Source organism: Nelumbo nucifera, chromosome 1 (genome assembly GCF_055504915.1).
Source record: "Nelumbo nucifera cultivar China Antique chromosome 1, China Antique-T2T, whole genome shotgun sequence".
Lineage (NCBI taxonomy): Eukaryota > Viridiplantae > Streptophyta > Magnoliopsida > Proteales > Nelumbonaceae > Nelumbo > Nelumbo nucifera.
In genome coordinates, this window is record NC_142649.1 from 103871387 (window position 1) to 103897294 (window position 25908).

The following is a 25908-nucleotide window of genomic DNA, read 5'->3' on the forward strand; positions in this document are numbered from 1 at the left end:
CATAAATTCATACCCTTGAACATTTTCCACTCAGTTGAAGAATTCTTTGAAATAAATAATCATGAATCTATGCCCTTGAATTTTTCCACTTTTTTTACGTAACAATTTTCACTTAATTTAAATGATCATATTACTATTTTCATATAATAAACATAAATAATTCTTAATCAATGGTCCATTAAATAAATAGATTGAAGGGATATTTTAATAAAATACAAATTCTAGGATAGATTTAAGTAAACCTGTGAATGACCCAATATTTTATTACTCCGACTTCAACTTGCTATGATGCCGAAAAAGGCATGAGAACCAGTCGCATATCAAAAAAGTGCGACCACAATTGGCATTGATCAAAATTAATGGAAGTTCTGATTGGTCAAAGTTATTCTTATATTTTAAAAGTTGTTGTCCAAATGTGAAAGTCACTGAGTCATAACTCATAAGCGATGCTTGGAAGGAATATTATGGCTGGGGCTGGTATGTCCGTGAATAGGGGTGGATTTGAGTCGAGTTGGGTCAAATACTTATAGTTATTCTATTCCAGCCTTTCGAGCCTAATATATAGAGTTATTTATTAATCGAGTCGAGCTCGAACTCGAGTTCAGATCCTCCATTAACTATCCAAAGCAAAGTTTGGCGAGGTGGGTCAAGTTCAAATGTAGCAAATGGACTGGAATCGCCTACGAAAACCGAACTGGGAGAGGCGTTTCCATCAATCTCAGATCATTCAATCTCTCCGGACTGATTGATTCCAATTTGTGCCAATGAGAGCTTTGCCCTCCAACATTCTCTCCTCTCTGCTCTATAAAACCCACCAAGGGTTCTGATGAGGGCGGATTTGGCCCTTCAATGATATTGTGACACATGACACCTTAGAACAACTAGGTAACACTCGGAACCACTTAAACAACAACTTACCTTAGCCAAGTTGATGGTGTCCCACCTGGCGGCCTGGCACGGGCGCCAACCTGGCAGCCTGGCACAGGCGCCGATCAGGCGACCTAACTAGTAGGATAACAACTCAGCCTGACACGCCAAGTCTGCAACGGATCGAGCTCGGATATCCAGACCACCTCGGGACAAGTCCACCTCAGACAAGTCTACCTCGGGATGAGTATACTTCGGTGCCAAGTCACATCAGGACCACCTCGGTCCCAAGGCACTTCGGCATTCATATCAGGTCGGATCTAAAGAGCACGAGCTCAGGCAATGCTAACCAACCACCACATGGCAACCCCGGGGATCTCGTCAACGTACTCCGCGTCTTATGAGATCATACCTTATAACGGCTAATATTATCTTCCCACTCCCCGATTCAGGCGGAAATGGCCAGCCTTACCGATTGGTAGCATTATCCCCAACTAACACGGAAACGGATCCTGTCGCAGCGAGAATTCCGGAGCTACTCCACTGAACCCGCAAGGACTCCAGTATATAAAGGCTTCACCCCCCAAGGGTGAGGAGAGGCGTAATAATATCATTTTCAGCTCACAACCAAGTGCTAACTTAAGCATCGGAGCGGTGCCGTCAGGTAAACAACCCCGCGTTCTCTGGTTCATCTCTTGCAGGTTCATCGAGCCCGTCGTTGCTGGTAGCCAGATCATCTCCTGTAGGGAGCAGCCAAATTGCGCTACATCATTTGGCGTCGTCTGTGGGAAACGCTACAAAAAGCTAAGTTCTCATCCTCCGAAAGGCTAAGTCATCTTCTTCCAGAAAGCTAAGTTCTCACCTTTTAGAAAATAAAAGCTCTCACTTTCTAGTTTCCATTTTTTATGAACTCAAAGACTATGCAAGAAGTTGATGGCCAACAGACTAAGCAACTCTATCAACTTTATTTCAACTCGGATAAAGCCTCATCAGTCCTCTTCGCGAGGTACCCTCTACAACGATGAGCTCTTCGTGGCTTCCACGTGAGTAGGCGGCCAATAGACTACATGGACGCCCCTGCCGGTCGAGCCTCCCAAGGCTCTCGTGCGAGCTGGTGACCTAAAGTCAGTAGTGCTGCCCCCATAAGTCGAGCTCCTAGTAGTTTCTTGTAGGAGTGGGTAACCGACGTCACTAACGAGGCTGATGCAACGCAGCCGTAGCTCTAAGGTGCCGAGCTGATAAAAGACCTCGACACCACATAAGACCCAGTCGCCTCTTCGGCATAGGCAAAATCAAAGATCAAGGAGAGTGGATTACGAGTCTCTCCCAGAGTCTAAGGGCTAAAGTGCCGAACTGGCAAAGACTTCGGCACCACATAAGACCCAGTCGCCTCTTCGGCATGGGCAAAATCAAGGGTAAGGAGAGTGGACTGTGAGTGCTCCCAAAGCCTAAGGAATTGAATCGACACTTACGAGCTCATCGAATTAGTCATTTCAGGCCAAAAGGAGCAATCTACTCCCTTCGTCGAGTTACTTTTAGCTCGGGAGTGGGGGAAAAATGATGAGGGCGGATTTGGCCCTCCAATGATATTGTGACACATGGCACCTCGGAACAACTAGGTGACACCCGGAACCACTTAGGAAACAACTTGTCTTAGCCAAGTTGATGGTGTCTCACCTAGCGGCCTGGCCCAGGCGTGACTTGGCGGCCTGGCACAGGCGCCGACCTGGATACCTGGCGGCCTGGCACAGGCACCGACCTGGCTACCTGGCGGCCTGGCACAGGCGCCGACCTGGCAACCTAACTAGTAGGATAACAACTCAGCTTGACACGTCAAGTTCGCAGCGAATCGAGTTCGGATAACCAGACCACCTCGAAACAGGACCACCTCGGGACAAGTCCACCTCGGACAAGTCTACCTCGGGATGAGTATACCTCAGTGCAATGTCACATCAGGACCACTTCGGTCCCAAGGCACTTCGGCATTCATATCAGGTCAGATCTAAAGAGCACGAGCTGAAGCAATGCTAACCGACCACCACATGGCAACCCCAAGGATCTCATCACCGTACTCCGCGTCTTATGAGATCATACCTTGTAATGGCTAATATTATCTCCCCACTCCCCGATTCAGGCGAAAATGGTCAGTCTTACCGGTTGGTAGCGTTATTCCCAACTAACACGGAAACGGATTCTGTCGCAGTGAGAATTCCGAAACTACTCCACCGAACCCGTAAGGACTCCAATATATAAAGGCTTCACCCCCCAGGGGTGAGGAGAGGCGTAATCTCTGCTCTCTAGCTCTCTCACAATCTAATATCATTTTCAGCTCTCAACCAAGTGCTAACTTAAGCATCGGAGCAACCCCGCCAGATAAACAACCCCGGATTCTCAGGTTCATCTCTTACAGGTTCATCGAGCCCGTCGTTGTTGGTAGCCAAATCATCTCCTGCAGGGAGCAGCCGAATTGTGCTACATCAAGTTCTTATCTTCATCTCTTTTAAATGAAATGAAAGTAGAAAAAGAAACCAAAATACAGATAGGCCTCTGCCTCCCTCCTTTACTGCCTTCCAAATGTTACAGAATACCCAGAAAGGATTTAATGCTTTGTTGAAAACTTTGAAAATCGTTTGTGCTTGTTTAATAGAAGAGGTTGTTGGCCTTTTGTGCTTTGTTTAATAGAAGAGCAATATCATCATTTAACGGAATCGGTGGAGGGAATTACAGGGTAGTTCGGAGATGGAAATGGGGGAAATGGGTGTCGTAGCTGTTCATGACCAGCCTGAAGACACAACTGGCTATTCTCATCCCTGTTCAATGACATGAGTTACAGTCAAACAAAGCCCTAAGACACCACCGTTTTCTGATTGATTTGCACAGAACAGTGGCACCAGCACAGGTGTTCGGCACCAATGCCACCGCCAGTGCAGGGGAGCCGATGAAGCTACCAAAATCCCTCACAACGGCCTCAAAAGGAAGGGGACAAGGGTAATATTAGATTAAAAAAAAAATTTAAAAAGTCATGTAGTGTTACATGTGTAAGGGAATACTAACATATGCTAACATCAATGTAGAGTTAATTAATTGTCAGAAACAGTAATGATAACAAAGACAATAATTAAACAGTAAAGATATAATTTGTCACTTAGTTAAATAGTAAAGATAGTTTAAGAAATTTTTTGAAATTTTGTGATGACAAAATTTATTCTTCTATATTTAAATTTATTGATAAAAAATGAGGGCAAATAGGATAATTAGTTATTGATATTAAATGAATTGAAAATAGTTAATTTTAAGATATTCAATGCATTCAATTATCTCTCATTAAATCAAACATTTAGGCTCAGTTTGGGAGGAGTATAAATACAAATTTGTAGAGTGCAAAACCTTATATTTTGTATGTATTTGCATAGTACATATTTGTATTTGTATTCCTACCAAATTGAGTCTTAAGGTATTAATTTGCATTTACCTTCATTGAATCATATATTTAAGGCTTCTTTGTTTCTTATCATCATTAAATTCTATAATTAAATACATACATAATAAATTAATAATCTCAATAACATAAAACTTATACTTTTAAAATCTACCTGGAAAAAATAGTATTTTCATTTAGGTGGTGGTAAGAAATCAAACCATTCGGGTCAAATGGGCCAATCCATGTTGCCAAAATTAAATAATAAAATTCAAAAATATATAAAATGCAAAAATATAGAAATTAAAAATATGAAAATGTTTTTAACATCATATATTCGACATATTAAACAATAATAAGTATGATAAACAATGTTTTAAAAACCGATATGGAGGCCAACCCGCTTTTGCATTCGGGTCACAAGTAACTAGTTTGACTGTCAAAGTCAAACCACTCTACGTCAACACCGTGTGTGTGTGTAAAAATACATATTTTATCAATAGATAGTATAATTATGCTTTGCATATATCATAGTTATGTTATACATATATTACATATAATATACATATTATATTTATTTATGTTTTTTAATTCCATTTTAAATTTTGTTATTTATAAAAAATATTAAAATTTGCAATTTGGTGCCATTTTTTTCACAAAAATAGCAAGGCAATGTGCATAATGCCCTTGGGACATATAGATCTTGAAAAGTTACTCAAAATAAAAAAAAAATAACCCCAATCGAACATTGAAGTGCAAAATTATGATTTCCAAAAGTTTACACATAATTAAGTGCGCAACCTACGACTTGGTTACTAGGTTAAATGGGTCAATGGTTGAACTGCCCAAGTTGGACAGTTTTTAATTAAAAAGGGGAGTTTCAACAGAACCAAACCTAGAATCAAGGTTGAGTGATGGTTCAAACGGTTCAATCGGTCAAGTTAACAACAAGTTGATAACATTGATTATAAATAAAAAATGTTTTTATTAATAATGGAAATGAAATGTAAAATTTAAAGCCAATTGAAAGTAAAACTATTTTCCTATTATCTCTCACTAAATCTCATATCTAAGGTATATTCTCTTATTAAATCCTATATTTAAGATACATTTTTCTCATCATTAAATTGTACTAATTAAATCCATAACATTAATTTTAATAACACAAAAAAATATTTTGAAAAATAATTTGAAAACAAAACTATTTTCTTCCCTCTCGGTGGTGGGTAAGCAATTCAAACATTTGAGGTCAAATCCGTTAATAAATATTGCCATAATTAAATAATAAAAAAATAAAATATATATAATACAAAAAATAAAAAGAACTCGGCATGTCATTAATATTGTATATTCATTATACTGAATAAAAATAAGTATGAAAGGTAAGAAGTATTTTTGTAAATGATGAAAATGGAATGCCAAAAATAAAATCAACCTAAAAATGAAATGATGTCATAGTTAAATAATAAAATTTTAAAAAATAGAAAATACAAAGAATCGCAAAAATAAATATTATACATAAATATAATGTTATATATTAATAAAAAAATAAATATTGGATATATATATATAATATTATACATTCATTATATTGAACAAAAATAAATATTATACATAAGATATAATTTTATCAATAATGGAAACATAATACAAAATTTAATGTCTACCAAGAAATCAAACTATTTTTCTTTTTGAGTCGAGGGTTAGTGGTTTGGGTCAAATGGATTAATCAATGATATAATAGTTAAATAATAAATATTTAAGAAATAATAAAAAAAGTATAAATAATTAAAAGAATATATAAAAATTATATACTAATTATGTCAAACAAAAATTAAGTGTAACAAGTAAAAACTATGTATAAAATATAGATGAAATATATAATTTAAAATTGATTTGGAAACAACGTTATTTTCTTATTTAAATGGTGGGTAACTTTTCAAAGAAGTTCATGCCATAACTGAATATTAAATATTTAGAAAATGATAGAACACAAAAGATAAAAAAAAATATAGAGTTTTGTCAAAGACATTTTGGAAAATTTCTAATGTTATATAATCATCATATTAAATAAAAACAATTATTTTTTTAAATCAAAAATGAAATACAAAATTTAGTATAATAATAATAATAAATGTTATTATAATTTAAAATTTCTACATGTGCATGTATATTTAGTATAAATATTTAAATTTATTTTTAAACATATTGTTATCTTTATTAAGTTTTAATTTAATATCTAAAATTCAAGTAATTAATATAAAAAAAATTCATATATACAACACACATGCTGTATTGGCAGAAATGTAAAAATAAAATTTCTCGACCGACTCTCGCACAAATTGAGGCATTTATATGTTTTATCAAATAACAATTTGAAATAAACGTTATTCTACTATGCAACGATGAATGGCCACGTAACGAAACACAGTGATTGGTTGAGCGTATTCTACTGGATCAAGAATTCAAGAAGACGTTTAATAGTTGGGTACGTGTGGTATTACAGAAATTGCTTGAGTCTGGCTTTGGTTGACGGGACATGTGCCGGATTAATGGTTTTCACGTGCCTAAAGCGGAGTCCTACCCGCGTGCATCCTTTCCAGAAATCTGTAAGCACGTGGTCGGTGGTCCTGCGCATGAAAGAGATCTAATTATGCATTCTTCTCTTTTTTTTCTGCCTGCCATTTGAAGAATGAAGACAGACTTTGAACTAAAACGACAGATACAGGAATGATGTTCCAGCTTTTCCAAACGAGTGTGAGGGTAAAATTGGGATATGGTCCTCACAACGACCTTACAGCCTTTACAGGCATATCTCATCTCATCGTATCATCGTATTTTTCTGCTCCTCACAAATAATAATATATAATAATAGAATATTTTCCATGAATAATAATTAATAAGTACGGGAGATATTCCTTATGCATTATAGAATGTATGTGTAAAACGCCTATAAAGCACCAGGCGTGAGGAGCAGATCCGGTCTTTAAGTTGAGATGTACTTGTGAGGTTGGTGTAAAGCGCATGTGTGAAGAACAGATTTGGTCTCATGCGGATAGGGATCTGCTACGGTGCTACCAGTAAAATGCTCCCTAGTTCCTACACTGTCTAAACAAGTAAACATGCCACTGCAGCCGCATATAATGGCCGGTAGAGACGCTGTTAGCACCGTGTGTGTTGGTTGCTGATCCCAAGTCGTATTAAATGCCATAATTTGTGAAGGGTCAACCAATGATAAAGTTATTATAGGATAATTACAAAAAATAACAAAATACATATACAAAGTACAAACAAGAAAATATATATCGGTACAATTACATAATGTAATATAATATAATATTTTATTTATTTATTAATGGGACACGTGCGATACACATTAAGTCAAAGTTAAACAATAATAAGAATATAAGAATAGACAATTGTTTTTATATTTTAACTTTTTAAATAATTAGGCTGCATTTGTTTTGTGTAAACTTCATCAATGTAAAAGTAATTGATGGAATTCAACACTAATGGGTTTAAAATTAGTGAACCATAGCAACGTTTTTAAAGTGTGATAATCGATATAATAATACATCAATTTTGGAAAACTAAACTGATGGGGAGGTTTACATCAATTTTTGATTTAAACCTTACATTGAAAACAAATGCGTGAAAATATGGACCGGGAGTGGACTTTTACACTGGCTTTTGTTTATACTGAAAACAAACACAACCTTAATTGTTGTTCATCAATCTTAATCGTTGTTCATCAAACTGATGAAACAAATGCAACTGGGAGTGGAGTTTTACGTCAATTTGCATTTACACCGCAAACAAACACAACCTTAATCATTGTTCATCAAACTGATGAAACTGACCAACTCGACCCAACTCAACCCAAGTTGGTCGGTTTTCTAGTATTTGCAATTGGCTTCAATTCAACAATTTCCCAACCCAACCAGGTTGGATCAGTTTTGGTTTGGCCATTTGTAAACTGACCAAAACTGAACCAACCCAACCATAGCTACATATTAATATTTTATATTTTAAATATAATTTTTAAAATGAAAGAGGGAGAATATTCCCATATTTCTAAGCCTAAACTATTTTATATTGTAAATTTAATTTTTTAATAATACCATTGTAATTTTTAAACTTAAATTTAACTTTTTAAGTTTAAATTTTTTGAACCGACCAACCAAAGTCCAAACCAAAAATCGACCCAAACCAATACAACCCAAGTTACGTTGGCCGGTAAATTCTAGTAATCTATCATTTTATGGAGTTTTACTATTTTGTGTTATTTGTGCCTGAAAGTTGTACTATTTTATGATAATTTTTTATAACTAATGGTAAAATGGTAAATTATTTTGGTTAGTATGTGAAGATTTAAGGTTATTTATTAATATTTTTTGGACATTTCTACCAAATTTATGATAATTTTTAGTGAATATATAGTAATTTTTTTATACATTTTATATGGAAATTTATTAGTAAGTAATGGTAATTTATCATATTTTACCAAATTTTACTATTTTGTGTTAATCTATCGGCAACTTATGGTAAATAATGGTAATTTAAAGAGTTAAGGATAAGATTATCCACTGAAATATAGCTGTATTTATTAAATATATTAATAGGATTTATCAACATTATTTATTAAAATTAAAAAAATATTTATATTTAAAAATAGTATTTGTTAATATTAACAAAAATATTTTAATTTATTAACAGTATCTATTCATAAATACGTTTTCAGTAAGTTATACTCTTATTTGTGGTAATTTTACCAATACTTTGGAAACTTTCTACTATTAAATTTTTATTCACAGTAATTATTAAATTTCTATTTATTAACAGTATTTAATAATAAGCAATTACTAGAAATACTTTAAAAATTACAAAAAGTACTTTGCATATTAGCAAAAATTAACAAAAAACGCCCAGAATAATTTAAAAATATCATAAATGAATACATTTATATTATTTATTAAATCAATAATTTCCAAAAATTACTAATAATTAATAACATATAATTACAGATAATTTATGCCAATTACAAAAAATTCTAGTAATTTCTGTTATTTTCTTGATAAATTAAAATTATTGTTAATTTGTTATATTTACTAATAATTATTGTTAATTTATGGTAATTTCTAGTAATTTGTTATTTTCGAGATAGATTGAAAGTTATTGGCAATTTTGAATAGCTATACTTAATTTCTGGTAATAATTTTTGGTAATAATTAATAACATATAATTACAGATAATTTATGCCAATTACAAAAAAAATCTAGTAATTTCTGTTATTTTCTTGATAAATTAAAATTATTGTTAATTTGTTATATTTACTAATAATTATTGTTAATTTATGGTAATTTCTAGTAATTTGTTATTTTCGAGATAGATTGAAAGTTATTGGCAATTTTGAATAGCTATACTTAATTTCTGGTAATTACTGGTAATAATTTTTGGTAATTTTCAATAATTACTGATAATTTACCAATAAATAATTCAAGGTACATAAAAATAAATTAAAACTACTAAAATTGACAACTAATCTATGGTAATTACCGATAATTTCTAAAGATTTTTGCTAATTTCTAACAATTTCTGGTAACTTTTTATAACTTCTAGTAATTTATGGTAAATTTTGACAATTCACTAATAATTATTAACTTATAATTACAGATAATTTATGCCAATTACAAACAAATTCTAGTAATTTCTATTATTTTCCTGGTAAACTAAAGCTACTGGTAATTTGTTATATTTACTAATAATTATTGGTAAATTCTCATGATTTCAAGTAATTTTTTATTTTCCTGACAAGCTGGAAATTACTTGGAATTTCTAATAATTTTTTATTTTCCCAATAAATTTAATGTTACCGGTAATTTTGAATAGATACGCTTAATTTCTGGTAATTACTGATAATATTAACATTTTATTGATAATTTCTGGTATTTTCCAATAATTACTGATAATTTAAAAATCAATAATTCAAGGAAAATAAAAATGAATAATTGAATATGTGTGATAATTATTGAATATATTCCGTAATTACTAAAAATAGCAAAATTTTACTAATAATTCAAGGAAAATAACATTAAATTATTGAATACTTCTAGTAATACTGAGAAGAAAAAAGTAATAACTAAAGGACTTTTTACAAAAAAAGTTAATAAAGTTCGAAAAATCAAATATGTTTTCAAAAAATGCAAAAACAGTGAACAAAACAAAAAATTAGCCTTTTGGACCAAATTGTCCTTTCTTAAAATTTCACAACTTGAATGCCACTATTCATCGTATTCCTCTTTCCAACGCCACTATTCATTCAAATATATCTGATTTTCTAAGTGGTCATACTTCATCATGTTTAATGTATAATCCCTTTTTATGTAAGCGTTAATGTTCAATGACATCGGGTGAAAATTCATAGAGAAGAAGTAAGAACTTTCTTCTACTTTCAAGTTTCAACTCTACTTTGAAAACTGTACTTGTTCCATTCCATTTTCTTCCACTCTCACCGGATCCATCCATAACGATTGCATAACACAATCAAATGAATCGTACCTGAGAATCCAACATTCTTTCCCTCATCCGACTTCCACCATTTTCTTGATCAATGAAAGTGGTGTGATGGAACTGATGCTATTCGATCCAAGGTGTCTCGAACCAAGATCGTAGTCAGATAGTCCTGCCAACTGATGAAGCCGAGGTGGAAGGATGAAGTCGTGCACCAAGATCTGAAATCAAGAAAATGGATTAGAGGTCCGAGGAGTTGTCCTCCGGGTAGACACTTCGACAATCAAGTCAGTGGTATGAAAGGTAGGTGGTTGGGCCTAGCAGTTGAGAATAATGTTGGTCCGAGCCGAAGAGGCAAAGTAGTAGTATCAAGAGTCAAAAGTCCCTTACCTTGAGTGGAGGTTGCCTATTTATAACCGAAGATTTGTGTCCAACTCGGATGAGGCTTCCGGGGTTGTTGGGATGAGGTTATCCGCCAAGATCTTCGGGATAAGTCCTCTTCCCTGGCGGAGTTTTCCTCCTTATCCATACAGGGTTCCTCTTCTTGGTTGTACTTATCCATCCTGTGTGGTGCCGGCATGTCTGGGGAGATAAGACAACCATGGAGGCTGCCACGTGGCTCCTGGGGCCAGCTCAACCATAACCCCAACACTATTCCCCCAATTCCGAAGTTGAGGAGTGCAGTGCTCGACCGAGGTGTAGCGTGGAAGAGCTTTGCGGTTCTCGGCTAAGGAACTTGAACTTTGGTTGAACGTACTTTCCGAGTTGAGTGACCCGGGGTGAAGCCAGTTTGTTGGGTGAACCGGCCGGTTCAATGCCCATGCCATTTCTAAGACGAGCCGACGGGTGTGTTGTTTCATTTCCCCGAGGCTACACACGTGTTGAGAGCGGAGGTGTCGTTTCCTCTTCCTGAGTTGTCATAGGGTGGCATTGAATCAACGACATTGATCTATCTTGATCTAGGTCATTGGGACTCCTATAAAAACGAGATGGAGAGCCATTTCACTTTGTCATTTGCGAAGAGTCTACTCTCTAGAGTTCGGCAAGAAGTAGTCCTCAGTTGGTTCTTCTGTCTTCTGCAATGTAATCTTTATTGTCCGGTAAGATGTCTTCTTCCTCATGCTCTGATTCTTCCTATTCGTCTTCTTCTTTTGGTTTGAGTAGCGAGTCCGAGCAGGGGTCTCTTGTCGAGGCTACCGTGCTCATGATCTGTGAGGCCAATGGCCAGGGGGCCAAGGTTGACGGATTTGAGGGTGAGACTGTAGAACTGGAAGAGGCCGCGGTCTGGGGAGCCGAGGCTAAGGTAGAGTTAGTGTCCGAGGAGGGTCCCGTCGTCCCTCTGCGGCTCGACAGCCGCTTTAGGTCTACTTTGTGCTGTCTGACTCTCGGGGATCTAGCCTGAATCAGGGCCTTGTACTGCATTCTTGAGAGTACGAGATAAGGTGTCCATGAGCAAGCCACCTCAGCTCAGCCTGGCGAGCTCTGTGTCTATGAGCATAGCTTGATGGGTGGGCTGAGGTTTTCATTGAGTGAGGGAATAGCCACGGTATTGAGGTGGTACCATGTCCAGTTGATGAGAATAAAATTTGTCATATCTTTATCCCTTAATATTCAGTATTTTACACTTAATTGGTACCTAATTGGACTCATTACTCTTGTATTTCGATTCAGGGCAAGCAAGAAGGCGATTGGAAGAAAACAAGGCTAATCGGATGATTTTGCATAGTTTCGGCACCGATCAGTGATCTGGGCATAACTCTCAATTACCGACTCCGATTTGGACAATTCAAGAAGCACTGGAAAGATAAGGAAAATGCCCACAACTTTTATGTGGGTTTTGGCAGAATCGGTCTGCATCGAAGACGAATTCGGACCCAAAGTCGGAGCAATTTCGTAGCAAGGCCCATTTGACAAGCTGAATCCCACTTCGTAGAAAAGTCTTGAAGCAAGCCCGAATTGTTAAAGAAGCCCAGTTCGAATTCAAGACCCAAGAGTCCCATTAGAATAGAAGATTGAATGTAATCTCAATAAAAGAGTTTTATCAGATTTAAATTCTCAAATAGTAATCCTAAAAAGATATGAGATAAGAGTTAGGTAGGATAAGTTCAAATTAGAATAGGACTTTCTAGTTTGAGGATAATCTCCTTAAGGGAGTTGGAGAGCAGTCCTCTCCCCAAATCTATATAAAGGGGGGGCGGACCAGCACCCAAGGCATCAAATTCCTCCAAGAGAGCTTCAGTCTTCAGAGAGAGAAAGCAGCAACCAAGGATGAAGAAGCAAGAGTTTGCTCCCCTTTCTCATCTGGAAGCTACGATTTCATCATGAGTGTCTGTAAGTTTTTATTTCTGGTTGAAGGGTTAGGGAAGCCTTGATTCTGTAAGCATTGTGAGATCTAATTGATTTTTATTTCAGTTCATTATTTATGGGTATTCATATGTTTTCTGCGAATTAACTATGAAGATTATTTTTGTTGATTAAGCAAGAAGGGCCCCTTGCTCATTTAATGAAAATAATCTATGGCCGATTGAACCTCCAATTTCATATATGATTGGTAGGTTCGATCATGGTGGCAACTAACATAAATTGATTGCAAAAAAGCTTTCGATCTATGTTAGGAAAATGCATGATCTGGTTTAAACAGTCCGAGTTTGTGAGATCGCTGACCAGAATTGGGTCTCTCCCCTCTTAATGCTATTAATAGGTTAAATCCTAAGAGCTTGTTTAGGACTGTCTATTAATAAGGGAAGCAATCAAAGAGCTTGTTTTGGTTGTCGAATAATAAGAGTAGAGGTTGGCTGTTAGAGCTTGTTAATAGCTATAACCAATTTATTCATAAACATATGAATCTATCTTTGCATCAAGGATCAATGCTACGAATCAAAGCTGAACTTGTCCCTTCAATCGAAAGTTTTTCTCCCGTCGATTTAATCTTTTGTTTTCTGTTATTTTCTGCTATTTACTTGTTTTCTTTAGCTTTACAAATCCCCCTTAATCCATCTACTTGGAAATAAATCCACCCAATCCCTGTGGAGAACGACCTTGCTCATCACTATCTGCAAATTATTAACCCAAAGTATACTTGTTCATGGGCCGGGTGGCCTGATGGGCCAGCCCGACCCGGCCCCCGGACGGGCTTGAACATGTATATGGGCCCGTGGGCTTGACCTCGGGCCAAAATTCCCGGCCCGCAATAAATTCGAGTCGGGCTCGGGATTTGCCAAAATAGCCCGGCCCGAGCCCAGCCCGGCCCGGCCCGATTTATAACTGAACCTAAGTAAAAACCCTAGTCCCTAGTTGAGTACCCTCTTTTTTTCTCCTCTTTGCCTCTTTCTCTTCTCTTTTCCAGCCGAACCCTTCTTCTCCAATCTCCACATCCTCCACAGTCCACACTCCACTGTTCTCATCCTCACACTCTCAGGCAGCCACAACCGGCGAGGCGGCGAACGATCACCGGCGCAACAACTCCGGCGACGGAGGTGAGCTCTCTCTCTCTCTCTCTCAGACGCGAACTAATCATTGTCAAAATCACAGGTCAAGCTCGCAGCTCACAGACCACAGTCACCGACTCACCGCAAACTCTCTGGCGAATACAATCACCGGCGGCGGTGAGTCCTCTTTACCATTTTATTCTATTACAATATTTAGTGTTTACTCTTTACCATTTTATGCTATTGTTTGTCTTACTGTTTACAATGCTATTGTTCTATTACTGTTTACAAATTACAACAGAATCTGCGACAACAATAGAATCTTAACTATTTGCTCAAGTCTTCGATACAAGCCTTAATGCAGCTGCTTCTTCCAAACAACTTTGACATTGAGTACCATCACTGACCATTCCAATTGTCATCTTCCACACTTGACACTTCCTCGTGTGGTGTATAAATATATACCGGATTAAATAACTTGTTGCCAACCGTCCAAGTATAAATGGTGAAGGTTGATCATTTCAATAAGTAATACACTATAACACTAATACATAGACAAAACAACTTGATATAAGATAGAGAAACTCACTGTCAAGCAACATCACCCACGATCATCATATATCATTCTCACTGTGCAAACAACTAGCCATCCTTTATATTAGAATTAGAAGGTCTTCCAATGTTGAATTGCCGGTTGCCGCTCCAGCTCTTTCAGCAGATCATCAATAGCCATTCGGTCTTGATGAATCAACGCCTCCTCCCACCAACTTTCTTTTCTTGTAAACCTTCACTTTATTTATTTAGGAGTTAGGACGAACGAGAAGAACTTCAGCAACACAATTAATATCCAATTGTGCTATATGTTGTCACAACTTCTATTAGAACTCTGAGAGTTGGGAACTCGGGTTTCTCCAGTTTTGGATCCATTCATAATTTCATCTTTCCCATCATCTTTTGGGTCCAGATCTTGAGTGGTAGGAGAAGACAGCAACTCATGGTATGGTGCTGCTAACATGGCAAGTTACTCGATTAATATGATGGAAATCATGATAGGAGGGTTTTCGGATACACAGGTGACAGGACAATTCAGTGGACACCAGAAAGAGGGTTTGCATGTGGAACCCATTCTCACTCTGCCAAGGGTGCCTCTTTCCTTGTCAGTGGATAAAGTTTTCTGTAGATTTTCAGTGGGGTTTTGAAAGTAAGCCTACGGTTCTGTTTTCCAAATTTACTTACTGCTGAAAACAAGGCAATGGCGGCAAGATACGTTCGGAGATCATGCACGAGGTGGAAGTGTCTGAAGACATCATTGCGTCTAGTGTTTCATGTAGCTAAAGTTGGTCTGTTGGTGCTGCTTGAAGAATTGGTGGGTATTAGCATCAATCTAGTGTTTCATGTATCAAATTTTCATACTGCAGTCAAAGGGTTCATCTTTTCTTTTCTTTTCATTCATTCATTTTTTTTTTTTTTTTTTGCTATTTTTTGAGGGAGGTTGCATTGAGGTTGTTGGGGGTTGGGGTCCATGTGTGCTGTATCTGATTGTAACCTGAATCTGGGCCACAGGGAGTTATCACTTCAGAGAGCTAACTTACTTTTGGTGCTACAAGTCCTAGAGGCTCTATGGAAGAGTGTGGCTTATGCAGCAGTGAAATGTCACATTCTCAGAAGGCTCGCTGTTGGTTGATGTGCTTTTCTGATGCTGATAATGATCTAAGCATCAATACAGGGCTTCTTCTTTAGAAGAAGAGGGGAGATTCTTAGATTATTGGAGGTGGTGTCACTGATGAATCTGAAATTGGGGTTGCTAGAGGAAGCGAAAGAACCACAAGTACATCAAGCATTCAAGGTTGAAAAACTATTACCAATTAAGGGAATCATTACATAAATGAATGTTGTAAAGTCACTGGGTTTTTTCTTTTTAGGTGGCAAAGAACTACTAAAGTTATGTTCAGAAGGTTGGGACTTGGAAGATGAAGAAGATAGAATAAGTGAAACTAGGGAGGCTGGCTTAGCTAAGGAAAGGACAAGTACAGAGGCTTTGGAACCTGAAAATGTTGATGAAGTTGAGGGGCTACTCAAGGTTGTTAGGGGTTGGGTCCTTGGTACATGTTGTAACCGAGATCATTTTTCCCCCAAGCATTAAGGTTGAACTCAACTCATTTATATTGAATTTATATTCTTTTTTAATGTAAATAAATTATGATTTATATTGATTACTGAATTCAGAATTTATATTCCTTTTTTAATGTAAATAAATTTTGATTTATATTGATTATTGAATTTAGAATTTATACTGAATTTATATTCTTTTTTTATGTAAATAAATTCTGATTTATATTGATTATTGAATTTAGAATTTATACTGAATTTATATTCTTTTTTAATGTAAATAAATTCTTATTTATATTGATTATTGAATTCAGAATTTATATTGGATAATCTGCAATTGGTTTTTTTTTTTTGCAGATTCGGAAATTATATTCTTTTTTAATGTAAAAAAATGATTGTTTTTCTTTTAGTTTTTTATTTATTATATGTTTGTCTTATTGATAAAATTAGAATTCATTATGTAGGTTATTTCATATTTAATAATTACTATTATGTCAATGGCAAGTGAAAATGCGGCTGTTGGAGTAGATATAGTTGATGATGACTATCAAGAGTTTGACCAGACTTCCACTAAGAAAAGATTGACATCTAAGGTGTGGGAAGAAATGGAAAAGATTAATTCGGAGAAGGCACGATGTAAGCACTGCATGAAAATATTACAAGGTAAGTCAAGTAAGGGAACTACTCACTTGAAGCGTCATTTATAGCGTTGCCCTAAACGTAGAATTCAGGACATTAGACAGTACAAAGTAACTATTCAATCAAACACTGATGGGAGTACTTTGAAAAACTACAAGTTTGATCAACAAGAGTCTCGTAGGGCATTATCAATTTTTCTTGTATGTGGAAAACACCCTTTTACTACTATTGAAGAACTTGGATTTAGATTCTTTATTCAATCTATAAATCCTGAATTTAAAAATGTGAGTAGGCATACTGCTAAAAGAGATATCATGTCTAGTTATGTGAAAGAGAGAGAGGGTGTGAAAAGTGATTTGTCTAATATACTTGGTCGGATTTGTTTAACTTCTGATAATTGGAGATCTAAGCACACTGTGTTAGACAGTTTTGTATGCCCTTAGCTTCAATCAGAATGATGTACTTTATGAGTTTATTGTAAATGAATAAAGATACATATTTGATTCATGTTCCCTTGGTATGTTTCTGTGTAATACCCTTAAACCGGACACTTAATGAAACTCGTGTTAGTTTAGAATGTTCACAGCCAGTGGGTTAGTCTGGGGAGACCTATCCTGACAAGGCTGACATTGTGGTGCCACCAAGTCGGTTGGGGTGGCCTGTCTCAGCTGCTAGGGTGAGACCCTAGGCACATACAGTGTAGGATTAATTGAATCTTTGAACTGGACCAGATTTCCAGTATTGCCCTGGACCTTGGAGATTGATGGGCAAAACTGGAAAGTTACACCCGACCCCTAGACTCGATTATGATACTGCACTAGGTGTCGGATTGGGCTATCTTTGATGTACCAATCAGTGAGATCCTTAGCGGGGGTCAAAACCTGGGTATGTTGGGACAGTCCGAGAATTCATCTGAGTGGGTGATCATAGTGACAGGATCAGCCCCTTTGTCGGACAAAGGTAATGATCAGGGATGCACTCTCACTGATGGAAACCAAGACTGCCGACAGCCGATTTCAATCGTTGAGATTTGTTTTTTGCAAAGTATATTTTATATGAGATATAAAAGTATATATATTATGGTTTCTAAAAGGTTTGCAAAAGGTTTTAATTCCCGGGATCCATATAAGTGGAGAGTGCAACACTGTTCCTTGCAGCCGAGGGAGAGGTCCTCTCTTGTCGGGCAGTGTATGATCATTATGGGCTGAGAGGTTAAGTGTAAGACCATTGAGGATAACACCTGATGGGCTAATCTTGCATCTGCCCACAGTCCCTGGGTGTTACAAGGTGGCTTGGCCCAGGGACCACTTAGTGTAAGTGTTGGGCCCATAGAGCCCATTTGATGGGTTTTCAGGGGGTACACTGTCTTCAGCGGTGCATTCGGCCAGGCCTTGTAACAAAGGCTGGGCTGAACCCATGTGGCTGATGTGTAGATCAATGCTTGGGTCCCACGCCATACAAGGAAGCCCAACTGGGCAGCAATTTGGAAGGTTTTTTGAGTACATAACCTTAAATGGGCCTTAAGCCCATTTCGAACTGGGCTGATTTGATCAGTCATTTAAAGGGGGCGAATTCTGAAGTGGGTCAGCTAAAAGGATTGGGCTTAGACCCTATCCACTCAGAGAGTCCAAGATCTAAATGAGATTTAGATCTGGAAACCTCCTAATTAGATTAGGAGATAACTGATCTGATTTGCAGATAAGATAAGGATTATCCCTTATCACTAAGGGACTTCTAACCCAAATATGATTTGGATTAGCAACTCCTAATCTGATTAGGAGCTGATCCCTTTGAGATTATAAAAGGGGAAGGGGGCGGCAGCCTTTTACATGATCAACAACATTCTTCTCTTAAAGAAAGAGAGATTGAGAGATTTCCTACATACTGCGAATTCTCTCATGCCGCCACCTTCCTGCCATTGCCATTCCTTCAGTTCGATCTCCAGTTCTTGGGAGCAATCAAGATTTGATCTTGATCTCAATCTTTTGGGAAAAGATTAGTTGGAGCTGTACTCACAAGCCGTCCAGTTGATTCTTGCGAAGGGTCAAGTTCTTTTGAAGAACGTTGTTGATTCTGCTCCATCTTTCACTGCGCCATCTTCAGTGGGAGCAGATTTTGGATCCTTCCTTGGGCGTGAACACCTCCATTGGGAGATAGTATTTCTCCGTATCAGGTATAATCCTCTCCCACTCCTTTTGGTTCAGATCTGGTTCAGTTTATGGTTCAAGATTGATCCTTGAAAATATGATTTTCTAAATAGGGAATATGATTCCCAGTTGAAGGGAGAGATAAATTTTTTTGAAATTCCCCCCTTATTCCACAATCTTTGGGCGTCCATAGGATGGATCTCTCATCCCTTCACACTGATGATGAATTCATGTGTATAACTGCTCATTGGATTGACAACAATTGGAAGTTACAGAAAAGAATTATTCGCTTTAAAGCTTTGGCACCTCCTTTTGATGGACTATCTTTAGCAGATGAGGTGGCCATGTGCTTAAGCGAATGGAATATCGATCAGAAAATTTTTAGCATCACATTAGATAATGCTAGTTACAATGATGTGATGGCTAACTCTTTGAAATTGAGATCTTTAATACATAAATCTTTGGTGTGTGGTGGTGATTTTTTCAAAGTTCGGTGTTGTAGCCATATTTTGAATCTTATTGTGTAAGCTGGTTTGAATATTGTTGATGATGTTGTTTCTAAGATTTGGGATGGTGTGGAAAATATAAAGAAATCAGCTGCCCGGAAGCATAGATTTTATGAACTTGCTGAAAAAAGTTATCACTTAAACACAACTAGAAGATTGAGGTTAGATATGTGTGTGAGATGGAATTCAACTTATTTGATGCTTGAACATGCCATTTATTATAAGCAAGTCTTACAACATTGGGGGCAAAGGGATAATATTTTTAAAATGTTTATGCTTTCAGAAGAAGAATGGGAAAAAGTGGATAAACTTCACAAGTTCTTAAAGGTTTTTTATGATGTTACTTGCTTGTTTTCTACCACTAAGTACCCTACTTCAAACATTTACTTCAAGGGAGTGTGGATGATTCATAGACATTTGATGTTAGTGAGTAAGGAACCTCAGAATTTTATGATTGACATGGTTGGAAAAATGGAGAAATTTGATAAATATTGGGTTGAATATAGTATGATTTTGTCTTGTGCTGCTGTGTTGGATCCTCGTTGCAAGATTAGGTTAGTGGAGTATTGTTTTGATAAACTTTATGGGGATGAAGCTGAGGAGCATGTTAATGCTATAACTAAAACTCTCCATGATTTGTTTAATGAATACAAAGAAAAATTTTCCTCCACCTCCTTTATTAGATCTTCTAGTCAATTTGACATGAGTGAGAGAAATGATGATGGTGATGGGTTTGAGGATTATGAGCAATTTTTGAATTCAAAAAGAAAGATTTAAAGTGAAAAAACTCAGTTAGACCTTTACTTGGAGGAATAAAACCTTGATATCAAAGCAGATGTTGATGTTTTGGAGTATTGGAATAAGAGTTCACTTAGGTATCCTGAATTGGCATCAATGGCTCCAGATATTTTGGCTATTCCTATTTCCACAGTTGCATCCGAATCTGCATTTAGCATTGGAAAGAAGGTGATCAATCCTTGGAGAAGTTCACTTAAGTCCAAGACAATTCAAGCTTTGGTTTGTCTTGAAGATTGGCTTCGTGCACAAGGCCTTGTATTAGGTAATTTTTTTATTTATTGTTTATTAAAATATATGATTCATTGATTTTTTTCTAATAGATTTTCTAATTGTATGCAGGGGGATCAAGCTTGTTAGGGGCTTCTTCAGGATCAAGCTTGTTAGAAGAGGATGGAGAATCAAATAGTAGTGATGATGATGATGAAAATGTTGAACTTGATGATATGTTTTAGGTATTATAATAACATATATTTCCATTATTTATTTGTCATTTGACATGATAACAAATTACATATGTAACATGGGTACTGAATTTATCACTTATTTTCTTTTGTAAGATGGCTTGGAACTTGGAAGTTGGAATGTTCAATCTTGTTGGCGAATTCAAGAATGAATGGAGATGGCTAGAAGCCTAGAACATGTTTTATTTGATATGGTCATATGGGCAATGAAGTCTTTTATTTTATGTTTTAGAATGGCTTGGAACTTGAGAGTTGGACTATTCCATCTTGTTGGTGAATTCAAGAATGGATGGAGAACATGTTTTATGGATTTTGTTTGTCTTATTCAGATTATTTTTTTATGACTTCGGAGGAACATGAACTTGAAGTTATATGAATTTAGTTTTAGTGTGTGATGCTATTCGTAGGAATATGAACCGATATGGTTTGCTCTTATGTGTTTTATTTCAAGTTTGCCTTGGTTGTATAGAAACAACCAAACAACAGGGAATATATTAAACAACCTTAAAGAAGGTTGTTGATTTACTTGATTGTAAGAAAAAAAGAATGAAATTAAAATGGGTTATGTGATGTTCATTTGAATAATTTTTTTTATTTAATAATGTAAAATTGTGTTTATTTAAATAGGGGAAAAAAACATCGAAATTAAAATAGATAATGTAGGGAAAAATTTTAATTTCTTTTATTAGGTCGGGTTTTGGGCTCGGGCTTTGGGCTTTTTATCAGGGCCAGGCTCGGGCCCAAGTTCTAGGCCCGTTGGTTGAGCCGGGCTTGGACTCGGGCCTAACATTTTTCCGTTAATGAAGACTAAAAGCCCGGCCCGAGCCCGACCCATGAACAGGTCTAACCCAGAGCAAGACTATTTATCTTTGGTTGGGTTCGGCACCCACCACCAGTCGATCCAATTGATGTCTTACTCCTTTAGGTACTTAGTCAGCCTTCTCTATTACTGCCCGGTCCACGACCTTGAAGTTACCCTACCGATGTTTGTCCACTTTCTACATCTGAAGAAACACTAGTATGGCTACTATTATTTCTCGACTCGGTAGCATAACAAGGTGCTTGTCGGGGCTCTGTCTTCGGTGAAGCGCTGGAAGGAAAGATTTTTATTCATGCATTGCCCTGGAGGCTAACCATTTCTCACTGAGCTTCTTAAGCCGAGGACTAAGGTGAAGGTGCCAACCGAGGCTGAGCTTTCCGAGGAGGAGTTGGCATCTATAAGGCGGATTGAGAGGATTGACATGCTTGAGTACACGCCATTCTCAATGTTGATCCATGCCAAGATGATGAGCAGCACGACCGACAAATACAAGTCCGATCCGTAGGTTATATTAGGTTTTCCTCTTTGCTTTCTGAGATCTTTTCCTTGGTATTGATTTCATGCTCGCTTGTGCAGGTATTGAGATGGCTAGTTTTGAGGATATGGCTCAGTGTATGAGGGCCGTGGCGAAGAGGACACGGTCAAGCAAGACCCCAGGTGTGCAGCAACGGGTCACCAAGCAACAGGGGCGGTCAGTGGAATGTACGCCTTGGCAAAAAAAGAGGCCGAGGCGAGGTAGTGGTTGTCGATCCAGAGGAGGTCGCACCTTAGTTTGATCATCCGTCACCGCCGAGGGAGGGCGTGTCAGAGCAAACTGCGGAGGAGGGATCGATGGGCGCATACATGTAGTAGTGGAGTGTCCAGCCGGAGGATGTGCTCGAAACGGAGGGGCCCCCGAGCAGCTTGTCCGGGGGTCTGATGCGCCCATCATCAGGCAGAAGATCAACAGTCTAACCAGCAACTCTCTAGAGAGTGCGGCCCCTTCTCTTTGGTTGTCCACTACTTTTTTTTGTCGTACTGATGGTCGATTGTTTGCAGTCTGTCTACTTGGTTGTCGGCCTCGTCGGTTGTCTCCGCACGCTGCGATGCCTTTATGAAGCGCGAGAAGTGCCGCAGTCGAACAGGGACCAGCCTCCCCAAGACCCACCACCAGCAGAGCGGCCCATCCGTGGAGTGATCAACATGATCACAAGTGGGTCCATTGTGGCAGGATGCAACACCTCAACGGGAAAGAACTCAGTCTGGAAGCTTGTGCATGAGGACGAGAACCCGCCTAAGCGCCCTTGCATGGAGGAAGTAATCTACTTCGCCGAGGATGACTCTCTCAGGATCCAGTATCCGCATGGTGACATCCTCGTGGTCAAGTTAGTGATAAACAACTTCAAGGTAAAGCAGATTATGGTTGACTCCGATAGCTCAGCAGGCATCATTTTTCTGGAGGCATTTGAGCAGATAGAATTGGGGCAGAAGGACCTGCAATTGGCCGACATTCCCTTGGTCGACTTCAACAAAGAAGTGGTTTGGCCTCTTAGCTACATAAGAGTGCCAGTGACATCGAGCTTGCCACCAAATCTGGTGCACTTCAACCACAACTTCCTAGTGGTCGCGACTCCCTCGCCCTATAACGCCATCTTAGGCCAACCGATCCTATAAACACTCAGAGCCGTGGTGTCGACTTATCACCTGTTGATGGAATTCTCGATGGACTATGGAGTGGGAGTGGTGGCCATGCTCAAAGGCAAAGGAAAGCAGGCCGCCGATGTCAACTTGGAGCCACCCTGAAGAATAGTGGCGAGAGAGCTCATCCCATGGAGGACACCATCCTGGTTCTGGTCTTAGATACCGACCCTGCGAAGATGATGCATATTGAAGCCCACCTCACGGAACCACTATGTTCTGAACTGGTAAGATCTTTAATTAATAATTTAGATTTTTGGTTGCTCGGTAGCAGAAATGCCCGTCATAGACCCCTTTGTCATAACTCATAGGATAAATGTTGGCCCTTCAGTCAGACCAGTTCGACAGAGAAAAAGGAACCTCACCTAGGAGTGGTGGAGGATAGTGGATGAGGAGGTAAGGATGCTCTTCGCAGTAGACTTCGTTAGAGAGGTTGTTTGTATGCCCTTAGCTCTAATCAAATTGATGTATAGATACATTTATTGTAAATGAATATAAGTACATTATTGTTTCATGTTGTCATTGTTATGTTTCTATGAAGTTGCCCCTTAAGCTAGAAACTTATGAGACTCGTGTTAGTTTAGAATGTTCTCAACTGTTGGATTGACTTGGGGAGTTTATCCTGCCAAGGCTGACACTTATGTGCTACCGAAGAAGTTAGAGCAACTTGTTTCAGCTGATAGGGTTAGACCCGAAGCACATGTAGTGTGCGTTTGGTTGAAACACTGAATTTAGATCATTTTCCAGTTATGCCCTGAACCTTGGAGATGGGCAAAAATGAAAAGTTACACATAACCCCTAGACTTGATTATGGTACTGCACTGGGTGTCGGATTGGGTTATCTTTGATATGCCAATTAGTGAGATCCTTTGTGGGTCAAAACCTGAGTATGTTAAGGCAGTCTGAGAATTCACTTAAGTGGGTGACCATAGTGATAGGACCAGCCCCTTTGTCGGGCAAAGTGAATGATTAGGACTGCACTCTCTTTGATGGAAACCTAAACTTGTCGGTAGTGGATTTCAACTGTGTTTGGGATTTGGGTTTGCATAATATATTTATATATATATATATATTATATATATATATATATATACATATTATGTTTTAAGAGAAGTATTTGCAAAAGGTTTTAATTCCCGGGATCCATCTAAGCAGAGAGTGTAATAGTGCACCTTGCAGTCAAGGGAGAGGTCATTCCTTATTGGGGAGTGTTTGATCATTATGGGCTGAGAAGTTAAGTGTAAGAGACCATTAAGGGTTGATTACCTGATGGGCTATATCTTACTTAAGTCTATTATCCTTGGGTCTTCATAGGATGGTTGAATTCAATGATCATTTCGCTGTAAATGTTGGGCCCATTTTGAGCCCATAGTGATGAGCTCAGGGGTTCATTGCATTTGGTAGTGAATTCGGCCAGGCCTTTTCACAGAGGTTGGGCCGAACCCATGTGGGCTTATGTGAGATCATTGTGGAGTACCACGCCATACAAATCAAACCTAAATTAGCCAACAACACTCTTGGGTTGTGAGCCACATAGCTAATGGGCCTAAAGCCCATGATTTATATGATTACTTAAGATGTCACATGACTGCTTAAGGCGAATCTTTGGATATGGGTATGGAGCACCCATTCTCTTAAGAGGATAAGACCCATCTCTTGATAGAGTCTAGATCCAAGTAATGGTTTGGATAAAAACACTCAATTTGATTGGAAGAGGTATTCCATAAAGGATAAAAGAAGAAGAGATCAAACTGCTCAAGACAACTCTACAATTCTACTTTCTCTCTTCTCCTCTTGTCGCCCAAGAAACCTTAATTCGATCTTAAATTTCGGGACTAACCTTGATCAGTTCTTTCTCTAAATTTTGCAAGAAAAATATAGAGAAAAATCGTGCTCACCTCCCCAGTTCAATCCAAGGTGTTGGATTACAGTTTTGCAGAAAACTGCGTTGCTGAACCAGCTTCAACTTCAAGCTGCGCCATCTTTAGTGAAAGTTGGTTTTAGGGACTGATTTGAGCGTGAACTACCACCTTGGGAGCTACATTTTGTGGAATCCATATCAAGTATGCATCTCCCTCTTGTTTGGTTTCAAATCTGATCCGATTTCAGTGCAAGATCGATCCTACAAAAATGCAGTTTTTTGAAAATCAAGGAATTCAATTCCCAGAAGGTTAAGAATTTTTTTTCAATCTTGCTAATCATCTAGCATGGTTCGGCCATCCATATGATGGGTCTTAACCTTCCTTCAGAGGTCCAGTACTCGAGCTGGATTGTAAACCCATTGCTCGTGAAGAAGGCCAATGGCGAGTGGTGCATGTATGTCAACTACACCGACCTCAATAGAGCCTGCCCAAAGGATAGCTTCCCACTCCCTAGGATAGACCTCCTGGTAGACACGACCTCAGAGTTTGAGTTATTGAGCTTCGTGGATGCTTACTCTGGCTACAACCAAATCTATATGGATCTAGCCGACCAAGAGAAAACCACCTTTGTAACTGAAATGGGCTTGTACTGTTATAAAGTTATGC